Source organism: Tinamus guttatus, unplaced genomic scaffold, assembly GCF_059628265.1.
Source record: "Tinamus guttatus ecotype Peru unplaced genomic scaffold, ASM5962826v1 Tinamus_guttatus_pri_ptg000469l, whole genome shotgun sequence".
Classification (NCBI taxonomy): domain Eukaryota; kingdom Metazoa; phylum Chordata; class Aves; order Tinamiformes; family Tinamidae; genus Tinamus; species Tinamus guttatus.
This window is the reverse complement of record NW_028289003.1, coordinates 56,685-78,473: the sequence shown is the minus strand read 5'-3', so window position 1 is coordinate 78,473 and position 21,789 is coordinate 56,685.

Below are 21,789 nucleotides of genomic sequence, written 5' to 3'. Positions count from 1 at the left end.
TTTGACTGGTCCATTATTTTCTGCAGTCAGAAACTACTACCTTTCCTCCCCTTGACAACATTTCCTTTAGTACATCGAAGATATTTTCCAGTGTACACTGGAAGTTAAGGTGTTTTTTAGTGCTTCTTCCTTATTAAACAAAAGTATATAAACCTCTGATGTATGTATCTACTTGAAGTATTTATAATCCTAAATATATTGCTGCCCAAATCGCAAAGGTAGCATAAGGCCTGTAACCTGTTACTAGCAATGGCAATGTTTTCTTCCTGGGCTGCTCAATAACACCATTGATTTCTCATCCATACTATCTTGCCACCATTGGCAGTAAGTCTGCCTACTTCAAAATGTCACCTGATTTACGCCAGTTGGGGGACAGATGTATTTCGTAGCTCATAGTGAACCCAATGCTGATGGGGTAAGTTATGCTGGTAGGGTCTAACTGTGTTGCAGAAAAGCTTGAAAATCTTACTGGCACAGGCAACTCATGAGGATGCAAGATAAAAGCAGAACACTTGGAGATGCCCTTAGCTGAGCAAGATGGATTCAAACTGTCATTTGGATTCAGAGTCTTTAAATCACTCAGCAAAACTTTCCCATTTACCTACTTTCAGACAATTGGCTTTACATAAAAAATGGGTCAAAATGAAACATAACTTACACTCAAAGCTAGACATTTGCAGTGTAAATTCACTTAATTTACATACTATACTCTGGTCCAAAATCCACACAGGTATATGAGAATCTTGTAATGGATCCTGAGTGCGCATTAGCTTGTCCTTTACAAAGGAATGAAAAATAGAGAAAGGAGAAAGACAGATCATTCAAAAGGTATCATTTTGAAAGCAGGAAAGCAAAGCTTTAATTTGTTAAACACTGGCTTCACATGAAACTCCAAAGCAAAAGCACCAGTGTACCTCTCAGATCTCCTTTTTGAATCTGAGTGCAGTGATCTCTCCCCTGCACTCCAGTGATGTGTGAGCCCCTCTGAGTCCTGAACTAACTTCACACCTGCATGCTGGAATGCTACTGGAAAGGGGCTGGGAGAACTGAGGGCTGTTCTAGGTCTCCTAGACCAGAAGGACCACAGCAGTTACCCTTCACTCTTGCCATGCATTGCAGTGCTCCAATACTGAAGCAGGCTAGTTTAAAGCAAAGTTGATGGGTCCTCTCAGCTGCCATGCCGTCACAGGTTATAAACACACATGACCTTTCCATTGGATCTTATAGACTTCGTTCTTCGAGCATTGATTGCAGTGCTAAAACCTCTCTTTGTGTCCTGACAGAATACGTCCACAAAATAGGCTGAAAGTACAAACACATTCTTCCCTCCTGTCCCCTCCTGTAGCAATGCCACTAAGGAGAGTGGGGACAATATATGTGATTTAAAAAATAGCATAGCATAAATGAATTTGAATCATTTCAACAACTGAAGTATTACAATTACCCAAGTGCAATCTTGCAGGCTTTGCACAGTGTCGCTATAAGGAAAGAGAACGTTTCTGACAAGGGAAGTAATCTCAGTGATGAAGAACAAATGGAGGTAATATCTGATTTATTTGAAATGTACTCAGTGAGTCGAATTACAGAATTTCAACCAAGTAAGGGTTTACAACAATTCTGAAAGGGAACATTAAAATTCATACCTTACTTAAATGCATGTTCTTACACCATATAGGGTTTGGATTCATCTACCCAATTATAAATTTCCTTAATCTGTTAGTTTTGCTTTCGTACTAGTTAACTGCAACAGCCTTAAAATACCTTTAACATACATCATCTTCTTAAAGTATATTTTCAAACTGAACTCCATTTAAATGAAGTTTTTGTCCATGGATAAATCGTAAAAGCATGAACCTGTTCACAATACTCGGTGGTGGAAAAATGCCGCTGACGAACTGAGTCAGGCTTATGTGAAATAATGAATAATGCTACAGAAATCTGCACAAAATACCTTTGTATCCTACATTATTTTCAGCATTTATTTGCCTTTCCCCCATATTTAACTTGCTTCAATCAAGCTAGTTTATTTAAGATGAAACTAATATTCTCTTATTACCAAGCAGTCTGATGTGCATTTATTTGCTTTCTAGATGTTTACCACTTATCTGTTTCAGTTTATTGATCTAGGGCTATTACTGCAAATATATTGTCTTTCTACCTACATTCAGGAAGCTTTATGCCTTGAATACACTCAAGACAGCTCACTTTTTATTTTTGTTAATGCTAATAGAGCTTGCTTTCTTTGACAGTTTTCTTCTCAAAGCATCTTTGTTTCTCCCCTGAGAAATACAAGGCGATATCTAATTTCAAAATCTGGTCTGCAGCTTAAGTTGAACAAGTACCAACATCTATCTTGATCAAATATCTGCTAAAAGAAATTATCTCAGTCCTGTCACTGCCACACAGCTCTTCCTCACATTTGAAAGACATATTAGCAGAGATGAAGGGAGGACTGATTCGTTAAATTCTAGGAGATCCAGTACCACTATTTTTCTGTAGCAATACAGAAGTGATCACACACCATAAGGACTTGGTATGACTCACGGAGACAACAGAAAATGGGAAAGGACCCCAGCTCTCATGACGAATTCCCTCTGAGACAACAAGGCTTGGTGTGACGGCCCAGTGCTGACAGCGATCTCTGACAAGCAGGAGGGTTGGCTAGGAAAAGCAACATTAGGAGTTCTCCAAAGCAACAGAGCCATAGCTTAACCTTGCCCATGCCAGAGCCCTGGAAAGCCAGGCTGGCTGCTCCTCAGGGATAGGAACAGAGCTGGAGGGGAAGGAGTGAATGGGCAACCAAAGCATCCTTCCGTTCCCCTCTCCTCCCTTGGCTGTGCAAGGCCTTTCTTCCCCTCCCTTCGTCTCTTTTCTTCTGTGTCACCATGCCTTTTTTTTTCCTCCCTAAACCCCCATCTTGGGACAGGAGCAGCTAAGACAGAGCTTGCGTGTGCTCCTGAGCTCATTTTGCTGCAGTATCTTGCCTATACGTCCCCGACAAACTGATTTAAATAAATAAATAGTTTTGGTCCGAACTCTCCAGAATGGAATATTATTCCTGGCAAAATACTTAGGTTCTCATAAGAACATAGGGCAGATACAGACTTTTCCAGGACATCAGTTCAGTCCCCTGCTAGCACCAGTAGTCATATCACAGAATGCATTTCACAGCCTGGTGGACTGCCAATTGTAACACTGTTTAGAGTTTTGATCCCTTTACTGCTCTCAGAAAAATGTTTCCAGAACATTATTATTCTCAGAAGAAACCTTCTCCTAATATTGAGCCAATTAATGCTTAATTCATGCCAACTACCTCTGCTAACAATCCTCTCTAAACCTATTTATTTTTCTTTCAGCAGTTTGCCCCATCCATTTTAAGACTGCAACCATTCCCTCTCACAGCTCTGATTTTATCAGTCTAATTGAGTCAAGCTCTTCTACAGCCTTCTCATAAAGCAGCTTCTCTTACTATCCTCCTCACCCCAGTATCTCTTCTCAGCACTGGCCTGAGGTCTTTTTCTCTGAACATGGGGAGCCAATCTGAACCCAGAATTCCCAAGGAATTTAAAGTGCCTTTTATGACTGAACATTTCCCATCTGTCCTGGTAATTTTTAATCTGAAACTTCACAGAATGGCAAATAGGTTTTGTTAATGCAGTGCATTTTGAATTCATATTTACCTTGCAACCAAGTAGTACTCCTGGGTCTTTCTCTTGTTCTGTAATTTCCAAGCTTATCATGGAAAATCTTTTGTCAGTCACCAAATTCATGACACTGTATTTGGTATGATTAAATTGCATCTTATTTCTAATACTAGAATCATCCAAAAATGTCTGTATGATACTCTGTGTCTTCTTTGCGCTGTGCCCCACTGTATCTTCAGTAAATTTCAATAGTTTTCCACTTCTTACATATCAATTGCCCTTTTCGGGAATGTTCTTTTCTTAAGATAACCAGTGGGGATGGTTCAGAGTTTGTCTTTTCTGAAAGACAAGGTTGGAATTAATCTTATTCCGCACCTTGTTCTCCTCTTCCTTTTGAATTATTTATATTTGCTAGTACAAAATAGCTGATTTGGGGGATTTTCACTAGTTCTGCTACTCCGTAGCATTATTTAAAATATAATACTATTTATCTGGAGAAATAAGACAGTGGATCTGTTCGATGATCAGAATACAGACATAGCAAAGTCTACCCTCTGCTCTGTTGTTCACCTTCCATGTGTCTTCAGGCAGGGACTCAAATCACTGGAGATTTAAGAAAAGTATAAACATACAATGATAAGGAGTCAATTTTGCATATTTAGTTCTGCCTCAGGGCTATGGATGAACCAAATATGTTCATAAGCTTCCTTCCAGCCTTATGATTCTATAAAGAAAATCTAATTTGCTGCATATTCACTTTTCATTCCACCTAGGTCTTAATCAGTCTATCAACCTATAAATTTTAATGGGTCAGCAATTATTTCTTACCCTGAGCTGGTCCAGTGTCTCCTATAGAGACTTAAATGAGTCTTTTAGGCCCTGCAGTTAAGATGAAGTTTTTCAGCAGCTCTAATAAAGTTAACAAAGTTCCTACACTTAACACACGGCTAATACAGTGTAAGTTCAGCAAACTGTTTTTTTTTTTTTTCCTATGGACTACAGTATAATACTGTATACAATACTGTAACATTCCAGAGAGTCTGAAGTATTGATTCACTTAATCAGTCATAGGTATTGGCTTATCTACAGTTACCTGTGTAGTAATTATATTTCTCTCATAACGGTTCAATAAAAAAAATTCTTTGTATGGTGAAAGTTGTCACTTGGAAAGAGATCTTGTCTAGATAGGCAAGGCTGGGTCTTTTTTATTTCATGTTTTGTTATTATTGTAGAAGACAGTTCTTGCCTTTTTATCTGATTTCTTATTGTTTGCAAATTGCTCAGTGACTATAACTTCTGGGAAGAGAATATTAAAGAAGAATTGGGAGCCAAAAGGAATATTGCAAAGACTGTGGCTTGGTAGATTAGCTTAGCAGGCTTTGAGCATTCATATTTATTAAGGTTCGGAGCCCGGGGTTCCCACCCCTACATTACATATCATTTATGCATTTTAGTCAATGACTGCTTGATGTAAAACATCTAAGTGATTATTGAAACAGGAGCCCCAAGCTTTTTAACTTCCCGGTGAACATCCTAAATAAGTGGCTAAAGAATCAGACCTTTTACCTTCTCTCATAATAACCCATGACTGTAACAGTAGCCTGAGCAAATTTTCATAAGACAAGAGCAGGATCCTTGGAAAAGGAAAACGGATTCCCATTTTCAGGTAGAAGAGGAAAGAGTTACAGGTGTCTGCATACATGCTGAAACCTGCAAGTTATGGTTTAGCAAGAGGACACCTGCTTGGAAAAATACATTGGTCACTGCAGTGTTGCTTGCCATCTGAGAAACATGCTCTGAAATTGCCCACGGGATCAAGCTCCTCAATCTCGGTAAGTGGAGGAACACTGCAATGACATTTCATATAGATCCCTTCACTTTGTGGTAAAAACATATATCAAACTCTTGGTGACAGAACCTTACCTGAGTGAAAAGTCACTATCAGCTCAGAAATGGACACTGAATGCCAGATACCAGCTTAATATTCTCAGGTAGCTTTCAGAGGAAGTAGATGAAATGAACTAGTCATTGCTAAAGTCCTTAATTTAGGTGCCTATAACTTGTCCAGACTGTGCTGTAACCTAGCATTTCTGTTATATATATAGCACCATGGAATTTCATGTCTGAATCATGCACAGAAGCCGGCTACAGTGTCTGGCAAGCCTCCCTTTTCCTCTTTTGAATATGTCACAGCCATTGAAGAAAAAATGAACTTTCAAATGTTTCACAGAAATTACACATGAAATTCTTTAATTTATTTCCCTATTTAATTTCTGCTGGATTAAACAAATTTTAAATGTTGAACAATGACTTTCTACTTGCCACAAACATCAGCTTTCTCTGCACTTGCTAAAAAAGCAGCATCACACTTCCCTCAATCTATAGTCTTTTTTTTTTTTCAAAAAAAACCCCATAGAGTCCATAGAAAGCTGATTACATTTCTAACTAGCCAGCAAAGAATCTATTAGTGGTCAATACTTACTTACAGTTCAATCAGTAAATAGACATAAGTTTGACCTCAGAGGGAATTACTTGCACATAAGAAATGCAAAACTGGCTCTTCTTATTGATTCATTTCAACTGTTTGTTTAAACCCTGACAGCCAGATTTTCAGTAGGCCTCCCTAATCATTCCCACAACATTTGGGGCACATCTGTTCTGCAAACATAAGACTTTATAGTCACAAATGTTCATTTTTTACATTGATAGCTCTCCATTTCATCATGTAAACAGGCACTCATTATCAAAGCCAAGCTTATGTCCCTTTTTAGGGAAGCTCTCAATTGTATTTTTTTTCTTACAACTCTGTCACTTAGCAAAGGCCATACCCTAAAGTAATCTTAACCACTGTTTATGATATTAAAAAATAAAATTTCAAGATAAATAGCTCAGTGAAAGCAAAGTAGAAAGTCTTTACTTCTTTATATTAGGTCAGTAAAATATCCATTGCAGATAAATACACGTACTTACGGACAAATTATAAGAAACAGAGAACAAATATTTAGCTAATGCAGTTTGATAACTGCAAGAGTGGTACAAAATATACTGTTTCTTGTTCAGATTTGTTTATGAATAAGAAAAAAAAATAGAAATTAGTCCCTCTCTAACTTTTTTAAGAACCGCCAGTGCCAAAGACTCCATGAAGCAGGAGAAAGCTTTTCTCCTAAGAAAGCAGGAGAAGCAGCCTGGGCAGTGCGTTTGTCGGAGCAACATCTTGCTGGTGATGCAGTGATCCCTAAAGCATTATCCAAGGAAATGGCCCATTGTGTTGCACTCTGCTCCAGGTTGGAGCTCTAAGATCCAGGTTATGGCTCTAAGATCTGTTTTACATTTTGATTGCTCACCTTCTGAAAAGTTTTGCACTCAAAAAAGAAGTCAGCTATTATGGTATAAAACAAATACATCAAATGTGACACAGTATTAAAAAGATATAAATATATATTTAAAGTGAGAATAAAGACTTCATTAAAGAATACTAATGTTGTTATGGCAGAAAATTTTGCCTAAAATCAAAGGAGAATTATAAGGAGTTTCTGGAGCATCTGTAGATGGGAAACTCCACTTGTATGCAAACTCTGCCAAAGGAACACGACCTTGGAAAGGTACTATTCTTTTATTGTCTTAATCACTAACAAAAAATCATTTTAACCCATATAAAGTGATTGGATACCATTTCACTAAATAAGATTATACTTATATACACACACACACACACACACACACATATATATATATGCACTTTCCAGTCAAGCTAGTTCTTTCATTTTTTGTGTCTGGAAATCCCTAACAACTCATCTTTCTCACACCGTAGTGTTTTCCAGCCATCTAATTTTCAGCTAGCTTAAATAAAGCTTCATTGACATAAGCATCTTGAAACAATTATTCATGCATACTAAACTGCTGTTCATAACTTATTCTTTCTCTAGGGACTGTCATGTATTATTTACTATATTATCTGCCAGTAAATACTACAGTTAGGCTTACTAAAAGAATTAGTTTAAAAGTCTAATGCAACTATGTAAAGAAACTGCCTATTTTATTGATCTTTAGAACCAGTCATGAATTTTAACTGACCATGCAATTTAAATAGGAAGTGAAAGCATGATACTTCTCTGGCTGAATTGCAAATAAATAATTTGTTTACTAAGGTCACAGCTTGCTTAGCATTCATTCAGTGTGTCTACAGATCTGATTGGTTCATTAAAACATGGGTGCTATTCAGAAAACATCAAAAATTAATCCATCACTGGGTTTTTGCTTGTGTAGTAAACAGTGCTCTTCTCCTGAGGAGAAACCCAATGAAGTAAAACGAGCAGTTCTAAGTAAGCATTTCTGAAGCCATGAAATGAAGCAAAAGAGGATGGGAAAATCATTAATTTTGTTCCTGGAAGATAAAAGCTTGTTTTTTCCCGCCCCCCTTTTTTTTGCACATTATTTTCTCTGTCTAAAATATTTTTAGAATGTCCAGATCCCGCTTCTTCCTGTAAGTTATTCCCCCCAAGTTTCTCAGTGGAGTAGCAGATGGGGATCTACTTGGGAAATTAGTCCAGTTTTGATACAGCAAAGGACAATGCCACACAGATGAGCGAAGAGTAGGTGCAGCTTTAAAAAACAAACATAGCCATTTCTCTGAGTACCTAAATTACGAACAAGAAAACTGCATTTCCAACTTCATGAAGTATCACAACGATAGTAAAACATGTATTTGTAAACGGTTCCAAAGCAAATTAGATGGGTGGGGTGTTGGCTTGCACACCAGTGATGAGGAAACTCCTCCATCCTGCAACCCTTCCCCAGCAGTACTCAAGTCTGAGATGTAGGAATCGGTCCAAAAGTTTTGAGTATCCTCTTAACATCTACACTCTGCTCTGTGCACTTTGAAAGCCAAAACTGTGCAAGCAAATACACATTATTTGCACTTGCAGTGTTACCTATTTATACCTACAGGTCTATAAATTCATAATGGACACTGAAACACTAAATAGAGAATGAATCTTCACAGATTCTTCCATGTCAAGAAGAATGCCCTATAGTGATGTCCTGCAGCACTGGGAAAAGCTTTACCCAACTGCTATAGACCTGAACAAAGATGAGGCTCAAGCAAATCAGAGCCACAATAGAAAAGCAAAGCACTGGCAGCATTCCAGTAGTAACTATTTCAGTCCAGATTTGACGATGGTTTTAAGTTTGACATCAGATTAATCAGAAAGCCAATTATACATCAGAAAGTTTCTATTAAGAATGTATATGCAGCATATGGCAAAATGGCAAAAGGCCAGAACATCATATAAGAAGAAAGAGGAACTGTTGTAAAAAATGGCTGCTTATTTTTGTGTTGTATCTTTGAAAAACATTGAATTCTATCTTTAATTATATTGCCTACTGGCAATTATGATACATTGGTAGAGGAAGAAAGAACATTGGTAGAGGAAGAAAGAATGACATTTGGGAATATTGGATTATATTCAGACAGAGGCTAATATATTTCAGAGATGAGAGGACTAAATACAAAATGCCTGTAATTTAATTTTATTATTATTTACAGGTGACAGTGGATTTCTGATGAATATTGAAGACTAAAGATAGGTGAAAGCTGTTTTCAGACAATATATACTATATACCATATCAGTTCTCTATGAAAAAAATAAAGGATGTTAGCAGGAGCCAGGAAAGACTCGCTGACAGTTCCTCTTGGATTTTTATAGCCCATTTTTACTATATTTACTATAATAAAACTTTTACCTAGACAAAAGGGGATTGAGGAATAAATAATCTAATAAATATAAATATTTGTAAATGGCAATGAAACAGTGACTAGAAAATGATTCTTCATGGTTTCTTTTAATACAAAAAGCAGAACATCAGCAGAAACTAGCATATAATAGGTTCAAAATAAACAAATGAACTTATTTTTCATACAATGGACTGTTAAATCACTTACTACTAAATGCCATGAATGCTAAGAGGCTACATAGGTTCAAAAAGGATTGGATTAATTCTAAGATATTAAAAAGATAATAAGGATATCAATATTAAATGCAAATATAATATCTCTCTCTCTCTCTCTGTTTGTCCCTGAAGAGAAAATACAGGAAGCCATGAAAGAATCTGAGTCAGCACTGCTATCAATATCAGAGTCAGGGTTCAGGCTGAGTTTTTGGTATACTTATCCTATATGTAATTTGGTTAACCACAAATGCTGTTCTGGCTTTCCCAATTAAGCACAACCTTGATCCTTCAAAGGTCTGCTGCAACATATTAGCATGTGATTAAATTCAGCATCCGCTTAACATTGAATTTAGCAAATCTATTGATCTGATTTACCTTAAATATATATTAAGAACAGCACTCCAATACTGAAGGAGCTCTAGAGTATCCTGCATGTGACTTCAATGACACAAGTCTTCTTGAAGAAACAGTAGGAGAGTAGGAGGACATCATATAGGGTATCCTAAACAGCAATAAATGCCTATGATTAGGCAATTGAATTTGACCCTGTCTAGAATATTTCAGGAAGCCTGCAAGCCAAGTTCAGCAATCCGCACTTCACAAAACTTTTAGGCAGATAACTGTTTATTTTTAAATGTATGCTCAATTCTGCTGCCCTGGGACACAGAGAAGGCACCTTCTGTCCTATCGTGTTCCTAAAAGCCAGAGGAGAAGGGACTTTCTGGATTGCTCTAGTGAAGATCATAAACTTGGAGATTTTGTTCATTTAGTTAATTAGGCTTGTTCCAGTCCTTTGAACATAATGGGAAAAACAACAGGGACTTGAACACTGAGAAATACAATAACATAAAGTGAGAAGACCACTCCATGCACGAGCAACACGGTGAACATCGCAGAGATGGAGGGAGAGAGTCAAAAGATCTTAATAGCTGAACTGACAGTTCTGAGAATATAAAAACTCTCCATGGTGTTCCATTACTTTGGGGCAAACCAGTTTTGACTTCAACTTTTCATTCTAAAATTACATGAGATAATTTACTGCTAATAAAACATGGAACAAAAAAAAGGAACATCTTTTGAAAAGAAAACCACTTGCTCTGTGTGAAATTGCTTTTGTTCAGAAATTCCTTCTCAGCAAATTAAAAATGTTAGATTTCATATATAATTGGAATGAAAGCAGATTTCAAAAACCATAAAAGAAGAATTTTTTTTTCTATGCATCTCAGAAAAGAATTCTATGTGGGCTTGGGAAATCTAATGGAACTAGCTAGTATTTGAAGGACACTGCAAGTGACATTAGAACACGATTCAAGTGAAAGTAAATGAATGCAATTTGCACTATGAGACAAATTAAAATTGAACTGCCTTTTAGCTGCTTGACATGTAAACTGTGGCCAAAGGTAATCCAGAAGGTCAGACAGAGGAGGCAGCTTGCACTCTCCACTTGCAGAGTTGTTCAGTTGTTCTGGTATTCCCAGATTCAGTTTATAATATTGACTTCCTTTACAGTGTCCCCCCAGACAGAGATTTCAATGGAAGGCAAAAAAGTTGATCTTTTTTCCCCATGTCTGGAAGGGAAAGGGGGTCCTATGATTAAGAAAATCTTCTAATGCATACATGATATATCTCTCCAAAGAGAGGTCTTGTTTCCTCTTTCCCCTCTTTTTAGCACTACTTCTATATATCCAAACATAAATAATCTATATTCTATAAATAATCCTCAAAAATCTGGTGGACTTTGCTGGAATTTGCTGGAGTTGGAAGTTAAGGATAAGAAAGAGTAGGAAAGAAATATGGGTCCATCTTTAAATGTTTTTGGACTATTTTAAAGAAAATCTCTGGTCTTTTTTTTTTTTAAAAAAAAAAGGATGGCTTCTAGCTGCAGGGCACAAATTTGTTTCCCAGGACAACTGGAATTCTGCAAGATTTTGGGAACAATGCCTCAATCCCTCTGCCACACAAATATCCACTATGTGGAATGAGCAGATCCTTTAGAAAGGATGTACCAGGTTCTTTTAACAGCTCCCTTCTGTCTTACAGAAATTAAAGTCTCTAAAGCTGAATAAAGCTACCCCAATATTTGTGAGTACCCAAACAGAAGCTCAAGTGAGAAAAAAAGACAATATATTTATAATAAGAAGGTACTGAAAATGAAATCCAATAAAACTGATGGTGGCTAAGGTGTTTAATATATTTTGGTTTAGTTTTTAGTGCTACTTAGAGAGAAAAAAAAAAGAAAAAGAAAAAAAAAAGCCCTGAAAAAAAACCCTGAGAATCCTGTGGAAGATATTTGTTTCTACCAATACATCTGTTTACACATAGTAGTGTTAAAAGAACCATGGAAGTCATGGAAGGAAAGAGATGGATACACTTAAGTCTAAATTTTGCCACTTCAGCTCTGAAAATCTCATGTAAAAAGACATGGGCTGGGATAAGAACAGGTAAAATAAGGAAAATGTCAGTTGCTGCATTTTTAGAATATTCCAGTACAAAGACTCTCTTAGCAGGATCTGGAAAGGAAAAAATAACCTCAGTGGCCTACTGAGTTATTTATTAGAGTCAGGTCCTCAGCTGCTATTAACTTTTCTCTATTACAGCTCTTCTTAGGCATTTGCTTGGATTTTATTTTGCACTTGTGCTGTAGTCCCGAACTGTATTTGTCAGTACAATGTTCTCCTGGGTACTTGCATTTCAAGAGCTCCATCAGAAAGGCCACCTGACCAATCAAGTGGGCTATTGGAAAAAATGAATCACTAGGTGTTCTAAAACCAGCTTCACCATGCTCGTATATATATAAAAAAGCCTTTATTCGTTCAAAGAGGGCAGCCTGACTTCAGCCTTTCTTCCATGCAAATGATTCATTCCCGGACTAATGAAACTTCAAATTTTGGCAATCCATCCTCCCACAATCTGCCATACCAAAGGACAAACTTAGAGTGATCATCTGAACTCTCTAATTCATTTCCTAATTACTGTGCTTACTTGACCTCAGAAGTGGTGCAAGGCCTGGGGAGATGATCATGGCAGGCAGGTGAAATCTTCAAACTGACAGAATCGTGCTTCCTGCCTTTTAGACCTCATTTTCTTTATGTTCATTTTTATACTGACTTTGTAAGTTCTTGCGAGTTGCAGGACTGAGAATTCTTAAGATCGTCATATGAATAAATCCTTGAACAATGATATGTCACTCAACCTTAAACTGTGAGTGATTTCAACGAGCAAAAATTCTCACAACCTCTTACACTATATTCAGTTAGTACCATTGCACAAGTTTAAGTGGCCATCTAACAAAAAAGGATATTTTTATCCAAGAGGAATTTGATGAAAGATATATAGGTACGAAAAATTATATATTCAATAGGTAATAACCATTTTGTGTGTTTCCACAGTATATGTCATCTGAGGATCGCAGAACCCTTCTCAAATGTTAATTGAACTTCAAAATACTCTTCTGAGGCACATAAAAGATAGAATGGATACTTTAGCTCCTTAGTAAAATGCACTAGCTTCCAAGAGAGAACTAGGATATTATCTGGCAGTATATAAGCAATTTGACAGGTAATGAAGAACAACAGCATGTTGCACTCAAATATAAAATGATGGAAATTTAGTAACAATTTATTCTAGAAGTCTAACATTTTGTTTTGCATCTGGATCCACTGAATGATTAATGAGTCAGGTACTCATTTTCTTCTGTCCTATTAGGGCAGTACCCTTAGTAACATAAGTGTCCCCAGGCTCCTTCAGAGAGACGGTGCAGTGCCAATCCTGTCAAAAAACACCAACCATTGCATCGCTCCTCCATTTCCTACAGCATCTGTGTGCTAGTACACATTCAAACATGGCTCCTGCAAAACCTCCCAAATGTGAGGGCTCTGATACAGCTACAGTACAAGGTGCCATGCCTACAAACAAGCATCACAGGGTTGATAAAGGGCTTCCTGTTGCTATTTTCCCTTCTCAATGGCAGCCCCACTCAGTGGGACTGTGGCTCTTTCTTTGCCCTGGTACTCCACTGAATTTTAGCAAAATGAAGATATTTATTATTTAATTCAGTTAAAATTAAGTAAATCAAAATACCAGACAGAATCTGTCCCCCAGGCGAAGATGACTGACAAGTCCTTCCTCGATTCCTTGTTGCCCAGTGCAAATCAGACTGATTTGCAAACTGATTTCAGTGGAATAATACCTTGTTTACCCCAGTAATTACTCCAGAATTATACCTTGTTTACTCCTCTGCCAAATTGTTCTCATAGCTTTCTTCTCCTGGCTGACAACAGGCTAACCGTGAGTCAGCAGTGTGCCCTCGTGGCCAAGAAGGCCAATGGGATCCTGGCTTGCATCAGGAAGAGCGTTGCCAGCAGGTCAAGGGAGGTGATCCTGCCCCTCTACTCAGCTCTGGTGAGGCCGCAGCTGGAGTAGCGTACAGTTCTGGGCTCCCCAGTACAAGAAGGACATTGAGCTTCTAGAGGGGGTCCAGTGGAGAGCCACGAAGATGATTAAGCGACTGGAGCATTTTTCAGATGATGAAAGACTAAGTGAGCTAGGCCTGTTTAGTCTGGAGAAGAAAAGGCTGAGAGGAGATTTGATCAACATGTTCAAGTACCTGAGGGCTGGTTGTAGGGAGGATGGGGCCAGGCTCTTCTCCGTGGTGGCTGGTGACAGGACGAGGGGTAACAGGTGTAAGTTTCAACACAGGAGGTTCCACCTCCATATGAAGAAGAACTTATTTCCTGTGAGGGTGACAGAGCCCTGGCACAGGCTGCCCAGAGAGGTTGTGGAGTCTCCTTCTCTGGAGATCTTCCAAACCTGCCTGGATGCCACCCTGTGCCACGTGCTCTAGGTGACCCTGCTGGAGCAGGGGGGTTGGACTAGATGATCTCTAGAGGACCCTTCCAACCTTAAGCATCCTGTGATTCTGTGATTCTTTCTTTCTGATTAAATGATTTATAGTACATAAAGATAAGGCCACCCATGAAAGTAAGAGTTCTGTTACCTAAATATGACATAAATGACAGCATACACAAAACAAGCAAAAAAAAGTCTAATATGGATCCTTCTGCTCTAGCATTTCAAGCAGTTCAGACACTAGAAAAGATCCCAGCTTGATAGACTACAGATATTTCATATGAGATAGAAATTAAAGAAAGCATTTTCTAAAACAGTTGAAATACTTCCTGATGAAGGATCACTTTTACAGTTAAAATGGTTTTCTTTCACTCTAAATGTCAATATACCCCAACAGTACCTCTTCCTATCACCAGTGGCTGCTAGTATCCAGAATCTTAGTGACAAATTAAATGCCGGTTTCCTATATGTCGTCTCTTACCTTGACTGTCCATAGCAATCATTACTTGATTAGAACTTACAAGTATTTAGTACAAAGACAAGTCTTAAGATTTCACATTAAGTCATTTTCTTTTGCAAATGAAATATTGCTGGGGAATGTATTTGTATAAATTTTCCCTTTTTCTCATTTTTTTTATATACAAATCTATGATGATTGAGAGTCTTTGCGGTTTTCTATGCTCTTTTTCAGTGATTGCAAGCTGTTTATAAATGAACGGGAAGTGGAAAAGAGGAAGACAGAACAAAACCCAGAAAAATCATCAGCAGATGTTTCTTCCAAGTTTTAGTTTTTATGTTGCTTAAAATATGTAAATAACAAATATAAGATATACTTACTACTTTTCATTCTGTTATAAGCAATGTCATTATCCCTCCCATAAAAATATGACAACTATGAGTCAGAGAGGATGTGTAGTTAGCTGATTCTGTGAAGCATTTGATAAAGAGGCTTAATAATTCACTGAAGAGAATCTGTGTGTGTTTACAGTCATTCACAATACAAATATCTAATGGCATACACATAAAGCTCTTCACGGGCCACTAAAATACTTTGCCATGTGTCACTGAGAAAAATTACTACATGTCGTCCCTAGTTCTGGCTTCAAAGAAATAAACTGAACAGGTAGGCACCCCTTTCAGAAAAGTCAGAATAAGTCTTGTCCTCCTACAATGTATCACTTTATCAAGTTCAAATCATTCAAAAATGATTAGTACAGAAACAAGGCTGCACTAGTTCACCTCAGCTCAGCCCAAGAGCTGGCAAGCCATAGAAAAAAAGAAGGCTCACCCCAGCATCATTCTGCTTTTGAAAGCAACAAATATAAAAGTGGAGAAGCCTAAGTGCCTTTCTTTGGTGCATTATGTAGCAACACACTTAACATTTATTAGAGGTTACTCTGCACTCTTGAACAAAGACATAACAAGAATAAATGCAAGCAAGTAATGTCAAAGAGAAGTACTGTGTTTCTGTCACATAACTAAAATGAAGCTCAAGACACTACCACAGCATTCTGCTCAAGATGCTCTATTTAGATAATGTTACTATCCTGCAACACTTACCTCTAGAGGATAGGGTAGTATGAATGCAAACCCAAGCATTTTCTTATAAACAGCTTTTGACAAATATTAAGGGAATTTGAGAGCCTAATTCAGCAGTCCTGCTTAGGAGTTTAATTCCCTTACCCTGCATTTCAAGGACATGCCTACCTCAAGTCTGGAGTTTTCGCCATGACTTTTTCCAGTGTTGGGCGTCCATTTCTATATCACTTCATAAATCACAGCTACTGTTTTTCTGTCATCCTAACCAACACCTCAATGACAAGAGTAATGGTCCAGGAAGAGGAAGGTCTGAACTCTCATATCTCAAGCAATTAAAATTATTCAACTACATTGTTGAGCAGAGTGTCCAAACAGTAAATGGCCATTTTGGTTATCTACTCAAGTTAAGCTGAATTGAGTTTTAAGGCAATTGTACCCAAGGACCACCACCACTGAGTGGGTGAGTGGTGAAACAAAACAAGTTTCATCCTTCATTATTCACAGATATTTCTTTGCTCTGATCACATCTGGTGAATGAGAAGCCAGAGTCTGATATTAAAGTCTTCCTGAAATTTACGTTTTTTCCAGTCAAACTCTTAATTTCTTCTTTTTTTTTCTTTTTTTTTTTTTTTAATTCATTAGTGTTTAGCCCTGCTTCCATCTTCTGGTCTACATCTGTAATGTGTAAGCTTTAAAGTGCAGTGCTCTGGCACAGAAAACCGGCAGTCTTCCAAATCCATTTTGAAAAAAACAAGGCACACTGCATGCAGTAAGAGCACACAGAAATGCTTCCAAGAGTATTTTGGGTACTCATTGCCACAGCAGACAAATTGAACAGGAAACAACAATTACTATCCTCAGCTGGCAAATACAGGACCTTCTTTTGCACTAATTGACACTTACTGGAATATAGAAGAGAGATTAATTCACCTGAACAGTACTGGTTTCTGTGGAAAGGTTTACAAACAAAAGCATATGGAATGCCCACAGGTAATTACTTCCAGTTGGCTTTGTTATTGGCCCTTTTTGCAAGAACAGTGTTGAAGACAGGCTTTCACAGTTTATATTAGTATTGAAAATGGCTTTCCATAATTTAGTCTGGATTCTGGGGTGAAGTGTGCTTCCTCTGCATGTGGAAGAATAAAGATAAAAGATAAAAAGCTGAGAGGAGGTGCACCGAATTTTCATTTCAGTTCATTCCAGTGTTCTCTCAGCTCCTTTTTATGATTTCAAGCAGGGTACTCGAAGGCTACACAACAGTTTTCTGTTTTAATGCCCATTTCACATATTCTATTTACTGTGCCTGAAAAAAATGATGAAAATACTGTCAAAAATCCCCTAAAATATAACATCTCCTTTGTGGGAAGCACCATCATATTTTTATACAATATCTTTTTCTATGACTTAATGACTTTTTGCCTCCTGTCGAGGCAAAAATCTCTTCCCTTCTTGCTCCTCTTCACTGAAACTTACCATCTACCTATTTTTTTTTCTATTAGAGCTTGAAATCTTCCCACAAATACATATTCATACATAAATAGTTCCCCAGAGAAGAACAGTGAAAAGTTAACATTCCTTTAGATTTTTCTGAATGACAGAAGCTTCTTTTAGGAAGTGTATTTTCATGTTTTACATAGAACAGCAAGCATAACCCTATTTATATCAAAATATAAAGGTGATGAACAATTATATAAATATCATTTGGCATTATCACTGGCTTCTTGCATTAGAAGTTATCTGAGTGCAAAGTATCATTGTAGATTAAAAAAACAAACAAACAAACAAAAACCCCACAATTATATGAAACACTTAATAACTCCCTAAAGAACTCTGGAAAGCATGTTCTTAACTCTTCTAGAAAAGCTAAGAAAGCAAGATCACTACTCTTTGATTAAGAATAAGTTTAAAGTACTGGTGTCTCTAAGAATTATTCAATTCATAAAGGCTTTTATGGAAGTAAGATTTATATATATATGTAACTCTAAAACACCACACCTAAAACCCCTACTGATCACTGTATTCTTAGTTGATCATCCAGTCCAGCAGTAAAATTCAGAATACAGAATCTGGAGTTCTCAGCTTCCTGCATGGTAAATAAGCAAATTTAGGCATTTCTAAATGAAATGCACCTAACTTTGGCTGCCTAGGATGTATCCCCACAAGTTAGCCAAAATGAAAACATGAGGCCAGAGAGGAGTCTGACATATTGCATTTCTTCGTGACTAAGAGATAAAAGCTATCACCCTCCACCTGACCCTTCTCCTTACCCCTTGATGAAAGCAGCTACTAAAGTATTTTTAAAGACGTCAATTTTGTCCTAGAGAATAAAACAGGAAGGGCCTTACCCTCAGATTTTAGGTTACAGTTAGTCATTCAGGATGATGACAGACACAAGTTCAAATATTTCTTTAAATCAGAGGGATTAATCCCCACATATCATCTAAGTATGTAAAGATCTCTGAGAAGGATGAGAAAGCAGTCTGCTATTCCTATTGAATTTGTCTGATTCATAGCAAAAATTCAAAATTAGGGTGGATGAAGAAGACAGAAAGCAAGTGCTTAAGTCTATAACCTAGTGATTAGATCATAGTGAAAGCCTTTCTTTTCTCCTTGAAAAAGGATATCTGTACTTAAGTGATAAGGTGTGTATAAGCATGAGCAAGAAGTTTCTGAATAACTTTTAAGTTGAAAAACTTCCTGTGGAGTTTTCTCCAGAATCAAGGAGCAACTGACAGGCTCCTTAAGGAGCAACAGTTTTGGACTTTAGAGTCTAAATTCTGTTGACATCCCATGAACCAAAACCTGTTATTGGTTATTTCCCAAAATAATTGTGTATGTTACAATGATGTTCATTTAAAGTGCAATTTCAACTCCTAAAGAAACTCTATTGAAACTGACAGGACTGAAAAGCAAACTCACTAACTTAAACTTAACTCACTAAAAACATTCAGTGGATCCTTCCTTCCAGAAGATCGTGGAGAATTAAACTCCCACTGGGTAGTCATATAATTAAACTTAACCATTTATGGAAAATATTACCAGGATTATCCTTTAGGATGCTGAAGCAACTAAATGGTAGGAATATCTAATGTTGAAATATATGCAGTCCTTAAAGTACACTTTAGTTGAAAACAACTCCACCCTCAAGAGAAGACCGTCTCCGAATCAGGCAAGCAGCTGGCAGTGCACTGTCACGTCTCAGCTTCAGCTGCACACTTGCCTCAGCACTTTCATCTTGTTTCGTTGTACTCATCAATCTTGAGCAAACAGCAGCAAAAAAGGTCAAACAACAAAGAAGGGGCATGGCAGCACAAAGAAGCAACAATGTTTTAGTGCAGCATGACTTCTGTACTAAGATGTCTGTATCAAAAGGAGACAGAAATTTTGCCCAGACCTTGCTGCACCATTAGATTTTAAGTTTTCTTCTTGAAATTTAACAAAATATTGCTCTTACAACTTCAGGGTGCAACAGGTCCACCCATCAAAACCTAAAATTGCCTTTGTTACCAGAGGGTACTCACGTATTTAATTTTAAGATTATGTTTTCAGATTGAATGTTTAGGATGTTTTCATAAAGAAGCTTTATAAAGTAATCGAGCATATTTATGACCTTGATATGCATAAGCTCCAGTTCATGCAAATTTAGGCAAGTGTGAGACACTTGAAAATCTCTATGAAATGATATATGAATAACCACAGATGACATCACTGTTGCTTACTGATGGTGCTTTTTTTTTTGACTCTTCTTTTCTTTTGAAAAAAAATGACAACTTCACTGTGGCATGCCATAAAGCAGGGCTGATAATCTGAATAAGTCTGGCTAAAAGTGGTGTCAGCAGAGATAAACATGCTCTGTGATACATAAAGGCTATCTTTTTAGCCTACCATTAACAGAGGTAAGTTAACAAGCTGTTTCAGTCAAATTCTATCTCTTCCTCTCTATGCATATTTCCAGTAGCCAGTACCCAAATATTTTCAGTTCTCCAACCTTAGAAGTCCACTTATAGCTAGATTTCCTAAGGGCTGATGGTGATGATTTTGAATTGAGAGCATGCTGTGATCTACCCAAACTCAAAAAAAAAAAAAAAAAAGGCAGACAAGCAAACAAAAAAATAAACAAAAACATACCCCTGAATAAACATATAGGGAAGATTTGATTATTTTCAATTTGATTGAAAAATAAGCCTATTTTTCTTCCCCTAAGCAGTGAACTTTAAGAAAGGCAGGAAGGCACAGTTCATCTGATATTTTGTTTAGCTCTCTACTCCTTTGCTGCCTGCACCACAGTACTCAAACCACAAAGGAGCTCTATGAGGGAAGGAAAATGAACATTGCTTTCTGCAGAAGAGGCAGGATCAGTCGTAATGTCTATGTATCACAGCTCCTCTGAGGATACACATTAAAACATCCACTGAAATTGGGATATACTGAGCTTTAGGGAAACAAAGCTGAGGTTCACAAAACAGGACAGCTTTGTTGAAGGTAAACAATAGCCATAACACAACTCTTACAGAAAAGGAGAGAAAACAAGACCTTTTATGCCATGAGACTCTATGGTTGCACCAGACAACACAAACTATAACATAAAGGAGAAAAGTTAAACCAAAATAGGAGTTTGTAGCTCCTGCAGCATTAGAGCAGCTAATGCAGCATGCAGCATTAGAGTAAGATGTTCTGGATAGGACGGGCAAAAACCTTATCAAAGACATGGACAACAATCTACCACGACTACTCCCACGTGCATTTACCTCTCTTCTCTTTTTACAGATGCCCTACAGGATTTAGGCAGTTCTGCAAGGTCTTAATAAGAGGGACTTAGCTCTAGAAAAAAAGCCCAACATTTATGTGCTTAAACTCCCATTATGATCAGAGAAAACTAGTCAGTGGAGCCTAGAGAGCAATTCAATTCATCCCACATACCTACATTTGGTCAGATGAATAGCTCTTTATTGGTTACATATCTTTTGATATTAATGGGTCTCACAAATCTCACTTCCATGTGGATGTCTTAATTTTAGCATTTGATTATAGAGTTGAATCTCATTGTTTGCTGAGAATATTGTAGGTAAATACAGAGAACTTACTTACTAAACTGACTGCAGGTTAAAAATCATTCTTGTTGGATTTAAATCAAATTAGGACACTTTCCAAACTTTCCTCATTGTTTGTTGTAATAGCTCATTTTAAACCCTTCCATGGAGGCATTTTTTTTTCCTAAACAATGAGTTTTTCGTTTAAAAAGTCATACCTGAAAAAAAAAAGGAGGAAAATCATCCTTTTTTTCATTTGGAGTCACAGATGAACATCGTCTGCTGCATTTACTTTGTGTTCTAAATGCTTTTGTTGTGAATAGAAACTACATGCCTCTCTGGAATAATCACTAACAAATGAAGGAAGCTTAATCTAATAACACTGACGCTATAAGCAGTGATTCATCTGTCTTTTCCCATCCTTAGTTTTCTGAGCAAGAACCCACCTTGATACACCTTTCTGAATAAATGCATATACACTTATACCATTATCCTAGGGGAAACCCTTCTTCAGGGAAAGAGGGCCCTGTCTGGCAACACAGTGTTTTGTCCAGGGAGAGTGCTGCTTGCCAAGGGCTTTGATGAGGACATTGTGGAGGGACTGCTGGGGATTGTCCGGCCCTCGGATTGGTGTCCTGCTCTTCTATGTGTGCAACAATAATGTCAGGGAGAGCTGGAGCATACAAAGCGTGGCTACATAGACATGGGGGCCCAGGTGGTCTTCTCCTTGGTCCAGTCATGGAGAGGGTCTTAAGGAGAAGTGGACAGATACTGAGGTC